This window comes from Salvelinus namaycush, chromosome 12 (assembly GCF_016432855.1).
Source record: "Salvelinus namaycush isolate Seneca chromosome 12, SaNama_1.0, whole genome shotgun sequence".
Taxonomy (NCBI): Eukaryota; Metazoa; Chordata; class Actinopteri; order Salmoniformes; family Salmonidae; genus Salvelinus; species Salvelinus namaycush.
Window position 1 is genome coordinate 46,919,786 of NC_052318.1, and position 8,925 is coordinate 46,928,710.

Consider the following 8,925-nt stretch of genomic DNA (forward strand, 5'->3'; position numbering starts at 1 on the left):
ATAGGTACACTTCAACTATGACAGACAAAATGAGAAAGAAAAATCCTGAAAATCACATTGTAGGATTTTTTATGAATTTATTTGCAAATTATGGTGGAAAATAAGTATTTGGTCACCTACAAACAAGCAAGATTTCTGGCTCTCACAGACCTGTAACTTCTTCTTTAAGAGGCTCCTCTGTCCTCCACTCGTTACCTGTATTAATGGCACCTGTTTGAACTTGTTATCTGTATAAAAGACACCTGTCCACAACCTCAAACAGTCACACTCCAAACTCCACTATGGCCAAGACCAAAGAGCTGTCAAAGGACAGCATAAACAAAATTGTAGACCTGCACCAGGCTGGGAAGACTGAACCTGCAATAGGTAAGCAGCTTGGTTTGAAGAAATTAACTGTGGGAGCAATTATTAGGAAATGGAAGATATACAAGACCACTGATAATCTCCCTCGATCTGGGGCTCCACGCAAGATCTCACCCCGTGGGGTCAAAATGATCACAAGAACGGTGAGCAAAAATCACAGAACCACACGGGGGGACCTAGTGAATGACCTGCAGAGAGCTGGGACCAAAGTAACAAAGCCTACCATCAGTAACACACTACGCCGCCAGGGACTCAAATCCTGCAGTGCCAGACGTGTCCCCCTGCTTAAGCCAGTACATGTCAATGCCCATCTGAAGTTTGCTAGAGAGCATTTGGATGATCCAGAAGAAGATTGGGAGAATGTCATATGGTCAGATGAAACCAAAATAGAACTTTTTGGTAAAAACTCAACTCGTCGTGTTTGGAGGACAAAGAATGCTGAGTTGCATCCAAAGAACACCATACCTACTGTGAAGCATGGGGGTGGAAACATCATGCTTTGGGGCTGTTTTTATGCAAAGGGACCAGGACGACTGATCCATGTAAAGGAAAGAATGAATGGGGCCATGTATCGTGAGATTTTGAGTGAAAACCTCCTTCCATCAGCAAGGGCATTGAAGATGAAACGTGGTTGGGTCTTTCAGCATGACAATGATCCCAAACACACCGCCCGGACAACGAAGGAGTGGCTTCGTAAGAAGCATTTCAAGGTCCTGGAGTGGCCTAGCCAGTCTCCAGATCTCAACCCCATAGAAAATCTTTGGAGGGAGTTGAAAGTCCGTGTTGCCCAGCAACAGCCCCAAAACATCACTGCTCTAGATGAGATCTGCATGGAGGAATGGGCCAAAATACCAGCAACAGTGTGTGAAAACCTTGTGAAGACTTACAGAAAACGTTTGACCTCTGTCATTGCCAACAAAGGGTATATAACAAAGTATTGAGATAAACTTTTGTTATTGACCAAATACTTATTTTCCACCATAATTTGCAAATAAATTCATTAAAAATCCTACAATGTGATTTCTGGATTTTCTTTTCTAATTTTGTCTGTCATAGTTGAAGTGTACCTATGATGAAAATTACAGGCCTCTCTCATCTTTTTAAGTGGGAGAACTTGCACAATTGGTGGCTGACTAAATACTTTTTTGCCCCACTGTACGTATGGTCACTGTGGGGACGACGTCGTCGATGCACTTATTAATGAAGCCAGTGACTGATGTGGTAAACGCCTCAATGTTATCGGATTCATCCCAGAACATATTCCAGTCTGTGCTAGTGAAACAGTTCTGTAACTTAGCATCCATTTCATTGGACCACTTCCGTATTGAGCACGTCACTGTTACTTCCTATTTGAGTTTTTGGTTGTAAGCAGGAACCAGGAGGATAGCTTTATGGTCAGATTTGCTAAAGGCAGGGAGAGTGAGAGCCTTGTTTGCGTTACTGTGTGTGTGTAAAAGTGATCTAGAGTTTTGTCGCCTCTAGTTGCGCAGGTGACATGCTGGAAAGAATTAGGTAAAACGGATTTCAGTTTAGCTGCATTAAAATCACCGGCAACGAATGCCGCCTCTGGATGTGCATTTTCTAGTTTGCTTATGGCCCTATACAGCTCGTTGAGTGTGGTCTTAGTGCCAGCATCTGTTTGTGGTGGTAAATAGACAGCTAAATATAGATTATCATGAGGCAGGGAGAGGTGAGCAAAAACCTGCTAACTCAGGTGAGCAAAAACTTGAGACTTCATTAAAACCTCTTGGCGCACGGATCCCTTTAACAGGATCATTTTCGTAAACAACCGCTGAATTGTAGAGCGCCAAATAAATAAAAAAAGACTAACATTTTTTTATTTTCATGAAATCACAAGTGAAATATACCAAAACACAGCTTAGCTTGTTGTTAATCCACCTATCGTGTCAGATATTGAAAATATGCTTTACAGCGAAAGCAATCCAAGCATTTGTGAGTTTATCGATCACTGGACAAAACATTACGAACAGCTAGCCGCAAATTAGCTTGGTCACGAAAGTCAGAAAAGCAATAAAATTAATCGCTTACCTTTGATCTTTGGATGTTTGCACTCACGAGACTCCCAGTTACACAATAAATGTTCTTTTTGTTCGATAAAGATTATTTTTATATCCAAAAACCTCCATTTGTTTTGCGCGTTATGTTCAGAAAACCACAGGCTCGTGCCGGTCCTGAAGGGTAGACGAAAATTCCAAAAAGTATCCATAATGTTCGTAGAAACATGTCAAACGTTTTTTATAATCAATCCTCAGGTTGTTTTTAACATACATAATCGATCATATTTCAACCGGACGGTAAAATATTCAATACTACAGAGAAAGAACATGTCGAGCTACAACTCTCGCGCGCATGAACTAATCAAAGGACACCTGACGCATTTTGATAAATCTTGCTAATTATTCAAAATAAAAGCTTTAAACTATGTCTAAAGCCTGTTCACAACCTGTGGAAGCCATTGGAAAAGGAATCTGGTTGATACCCCTTTAAATGGAGGATAGGCAGGCAATGGAACAGGGATTTTTCCAAATAAAAGGCACTTCCGGATTGGATTTGCTCAGGGTTTTGCCTGCAAAATCAGTTCTGTTATACTCACAGACAATATTTAGATAGTTTTGGAAACTTTAGAGTGTTTTCTATCCTAATATGTCAATTATATGCATATTCTAGCATCTGGGCCTGAGAAATAGTCCGTTTACCCTTGGAACGTTATTTTTCCAAACATAAAAATAGTGCCCCCTAGCTTTTCAAGATCATTAAAGATCACGCATCAGCTGCTGTTAACAAAGAGACACAAGATAAAACGTAAAACAGCCGCTATCCACTGCAGCACCATCTTAAAAGATAAGACATACATAAGTCTTTAAGACAATTTTTTGAAATGATGAATGCCATAACATATGACAATTCATTAATTGGTGGCCTCTGACCTTAACCTTTGATTCCCCTGGGTCATGCTCAGGCAGCTGGAGAATACAATGGTTATGATGAGGTACTGCTTCTCATAGATTTTATAAATGACTATTAGTGCAATGTTGCTCCTATACAGTAGGGGGTGTCAGCATACACTGAGTACATGGAGATGACTATTAGCAGGACAGAAATTTGACAAACTGACTTTTTGGAAAGGTGGCATCCTATCCTATATGCAATCTGGTTTCGGCACAGGTTATGGATGTGTCACCGCAACCTTAAAGGTCCTCAATGGTATCACCATTGCCCTTGATTCTAAGCAATGTTGTGATGATATTTTTATTGACTTGGCCAAAGCTTTTGATACGGTAGACCAGTCCATTCTTGTGGGCCGGCTAAGGAGTATTGATGTCTATGAGGGGTCTTTGGCCTTGTTTGCTAACTACCTCTCTCAAAGAGTGCAGTGTATAAAGTCAGAACATCTGCTGTCTCAGCCACTGCCTGTCACCAAGGGAGTACCCCAAGGCTCGATCCTAGGCCCCACGCTCTTTCAATTTACATCAACAACATAGCTCAGGCAATAGGAAGCTCTCTCATCCATTTATATGCAGATGATAGTCTTATACTCAGCTGGCTCCTCCCTGGGTTTTGTGTTAAAGGCTCTACAAAAAAACTTTCTTTGTGTCCAGCAAGCTTTCTCTGCCCTTAACCTTGTTCTGAACACCTCCAAAACAAAGGTCATGTGGTTTGGCAAGAAGAATGCCCCTCTCCCCTCCGGTGTGATTACTACCTCTGAGGGTTTAGAGCTTGTGGTAGTCACCTCATTCATGTACTTGGGAGTATGGCTAGATGGTACACTGTCCTTCTCTCAGCACATATTAAAACTGCAGGCTAAGGTTAAATCTAGACTTGGTTTACTCTATCGTAATCACTCCTCTTTAACCCCAGCTGCCAAACTAACCCTGATTCAGATGACCATTCTACCCATGCTAGATTACAGAGACTTAATTTATAGATCGAAAGGTCCAAGGGTGCTCTTCGAGAGGCTAGATGTTCTTTACCATTCGGCCATCAGATTTGCCCCAATGCTCCTTATACGACACATCACTGCACTCTATACACCTTTGTAAACTGGTCATCTCTGTATACCCATCGCAAGACCCACTGGTTGATGCTTATTTATAAAACTCTTTTAGACCTCACTGCCCCCTATCTGAGATACCTACTGCAGCCCTCATCCTCCACATACAACACCCGTTCTGCCAGTCACATTCTGTTGAAGGCCCCCAAAGCGCACACATCCCTGGGTCACTCCTCTTTTCAGTTCACTGCAGCTAGTGACTGGAACGAACTGCTACAAACACTCCAACTCAACAGTTTAATCTCTATCATTTCATTCAAAGATTCAATCATGGACACTCTTACTGACAGTTGTGACTGCTTCGCGTGATGTATGGTTGTCTCTACTTTCTTGCCCTTTGTGCTGTTGTTTGTGCCCAATAATGTTTGTACCATGTTTTGTGCTGCTACCATGTTTTGTGCTGCTGCCATGTTGTGTTGCTACCATGTTGTTGTCATGTTGTGTTGCTACAATGCTGTATTGTCATGTGTTGCTGCCATGCTATGTTGTTGGTCTCTATGTAGTGTTGTGGTGTCGCTCTTGTTGTGATGTGTGTTTTCTTCTATTATTATTATTCTTTTTTAATATCCCAGCCCCCCTCCCCACAGGAGGCCTTTTGCCTTTTGGCAGGCCGTCATTGTAAATAAGAATTTGTTCTTAGTTAAATAAAGGTTAAATAAAATGTTTAAATAAAGATTAAATAAAATGACGGCGCTACGTTGAAAGTCACAGAGCACTTCAGTAAGGTCATTTTACTGCCCATGTTTGTCTATGGAGATTGCATGGCTGTGTGCTCGATTTTAAACACCTGTCAGCAAAGGGTGTGGCTGAAATAGCTGAATCCACTATTTTGAAGGGTTGTCCACATACTTTTTATATATAGTGTATATACAGTATATGATATGCTGTAATATAAAAAAAACACTAGCAGCCAACCAGCTTGCACCAATCCCATGCAACTACAGTTAAATACAAACCTGCCTCCCCTCAATGAATTTAATTAATTAATTCAACCATTAATTCATTCATTTCAATTACCGTAAAAAAACCACAGTAAGAGTATTGGTACTGTAAAACAGATTACAGTAACATGCTGTACTGTACATTTACAGCATTATATTGGCATCAGATTTGCCAGCAAATTACTTCATTATATAATATCCTATCGCTGTGTTGCTGTAATGATTACCGTTGGCTCGTTTACATTATTTACAAAATTACAGTATTTAACTGGCAACTGTCAGTAAAATGGTGTAAATCCACAGGGAAAGTTTGTTTTACAGTTTACAATAGGACCATCTGGAAGCTGTAAGAGGCATAGCCCATGTATACATTTAGACTGAGTGGTGGAGTGCCCAGGGGGGGATCAACTTTTGTCACTCAGACACATACATTTTCCTAATTTGTACAATGCACTCCAGGATATGTCTGAATCAATGAAATACAATGAATAATACAATATCAATGAAATAATAATATCAAGGGAAACACAGTCAGAGTCCAGGGTTCATTAATCATCATCAGATGATCATGTTTGACATCGTGCGTGTTTGTGTGAGGAGAACACAACATAGAGTCTTCTCAATTGGGATTTGTGTTTGGAGTAAAAATAGCTTTCTGAAAGAGTTTCAAATTTCAAATCACGACTCCGTTCATCCTCTCAGAGGACCGTTACTCAAGGATTAGTAGCTTGAGTGTCCTCTCCCTCTCCCAGTACAAAAGCCTGCATTCCTCTGGTCTGGGTCTATACTCAACCAAGGGGGTAATCTTTGTTATTAACTGTCTGTGAAATGGGACAGAGGCTTAACAAGTCTGTCAGAGTGACAAAACTAAGATGTATTGCTACAGTTTACACAATGCAGTCCAGCACAAATGCCTTTTTAAACATCTCTATATGATAGACACTCAGAGGAGATTGCACATTATCTTGGAATCCCTCTCAATCTTAAAATAAAGCAATCCTGAGTAAAACCGAATGACAACTATAGCAACCCTACCAACTGCACTAGTTATTATACCTTCTTGGCCTCATTGCTTATTTGCTGCAATACAAATACCTGGGCTGCTAAGAGGAGAGGGTGTTGTCGAGGTAATCCTAGCGGTCACACTACCTCTCAGTCTCGTGGCCTGATGCTCCTAGAGTGAGAGCGGAGTGCCCCTAATAGTGCATGTTAGTCCTGTTTGAAGATCCAGTCTGCTCCAGCTGTGGTCAGTTCAAAGCTGCATTGCTGCTAATGCATTGAGCGAGAGGATAATGCAGATGTAGGATCTCAATTTGATCACCATGTTACAGAAGAACATTCCTGCAATGCAGGAAATGTGCAACTTGTAGTATATTTGAAGTGTTCTGAAGTTTCTAATTTCCACTTTGAAATTTCAGACTTGATTTTCACGTATAAAAAATGCATCAACCACTACAAAAATGTCCATTAATTATAATCCACATAATAATTCACATTTCCTGTTGCAACAGGATTATGCTCCCACTGTAGCAAACTGATTCAAATTAAGATCCTACATCTATACCATACAAGGAGAAAAGGGGGCTTATTCTCATGATATCATACAAGAGAAACTGCTGAGACATTTGTGTTTCATTGCACCTGTAATCTCTTTGCTTTTCTCTTCCAATAAACTCTACTCTATCGTAACAAGAAATGTTCTCTTGAGTCACAAATTCAAAGCAAATCACCTTGGTTTTAGTTTTTGCTCCTCTTCCACTCATGCATCGTCTCGCCATGAGTCAGATTTGTCTGACACACCTTCACACTCTTATCCATCAGTTACCTACTATATTATCATTCTCTGTGCACGATGCCCTGCAAGCTGAAGCTCTCATCTTTTCTCCTCAGTTCCTCTCTCGGTATGATTGAGTCACAGGCAGATTGAACGTTTAGGTAGCATTTGCATTGTCGTTTTCGTTGCACTTGCATTCAGTAGCAACTATGAAATCACATTAATATTATGAATAGCATTGACGTCAAATGGCAGAACCAAGGACACGGGTGGCTCCTAATGTTGTGAGATTCTCGCTAGTGTTTACAGAAAAACTGGTTCTGAGAGATTAGGATCAGGACCTGCAATTGTAACAGTAAGCAACTGCTACAAACTGGAAGACTGCAGTGTAGCCTTTGTTAGGAGTACATATTGTATGAATTGCTCAGGCATAAGAATATGAAAGTGTGTATTCTTATTTAAAATGTATGTGATTCTGTCCTTCAGCTATCATTGTCTGTTAGTATTATGTATTATTTTAAGTTTTGTGTGGACCCCAGGAAGAGTAGCTGCATCTTTGACTGTAGCTAATTGGGATCCTAATAAAATACTAATAAAATACTACTAGGTTACTGCAAAGAATTAAATGTTACAGTGAATGGTGTCATATACAGTATATTACACAAGGATGAAGGTCAATCTTATTTTCTTGAATTGTGAAAGAAAAACATGGTATGCACAGGTCTATATTGTGTATGTATAAATGGCCATATGGGCATGCAGGCTGGTTTATGTTCAAATGGGTTATGAGTGGGTTACATGCGGGCTGGTTCACACAGTTTTAGGAACAGACAGTCACTGTGAAACTGGAATGGAGGAGGAGACAACCTGAGACTTCCCCTTGAGTGGATGTTGTGTTTATCTATCTGTGTCCCACCCGTTGATTTTTATATCCATGTGAGCTGTGGTTTATGGCTGGGATGTTGTTTGTTCAGTGATAAGCCATCATCACTGTGGGCCCCAGACCAGTCCCCTGGCATCAGCCGCCCAGAGCTGTTAACCTCTCATCTCCTTTCCTTTCTCTCTCTGTCTATTCCAGTAGGCTCCACCACTGTCATGGAGACCTCTGCATCCTGCCACTGTCCTATGAGGAAAACAACTGGAGAATCCAGAGAGAAGGTACAATACTTTTACATAAATTTAATCATGTGCAGTAGATATTCCATATCGTGAGGATTGTGGCTTTTGGGGGAATTTCCTGTGGTGCCTTTTGTAGCATTTAGGGATAGCTAGGATCAGATTTACCCGCTCCCCTTGGGTTGTCATGGAAGTTCAAGATTTTTAGAGAGTATGAAACATGCTCAGACAAGTCATATTATACTTGAGCCAAGTGTGACGTAATTTATCTGATCAATGTTGGATTGTTTTAAATTTATCCTACAGAAAACAATGATGTTCAAAGAGTTCACCAAAGGATTCTCTCAACTTGCCCTGAGATCCTCTCTCCGAAGGAGACTTGGAAGATACAACAATGAAACCAGCATTAGACCACTGAATCTCACAAGGGTAAACCTATACTAAAATTCTCTTATAGATAATTAACTTAATTCACTTGTAGATAATAATGTACTAACTAATTATTAACTAATATTAGATGACAATATGTGAGCTGTGGTTTATGGTGGTGATGGCGTGTGTTTAGTCACTTACAGCTGGTGGCAATTTATCATGGTTAAGCATAGCGATCCTCCTAATTCTATATGGTTAAGATCCAGTTTTATGCTAATTAAAACACA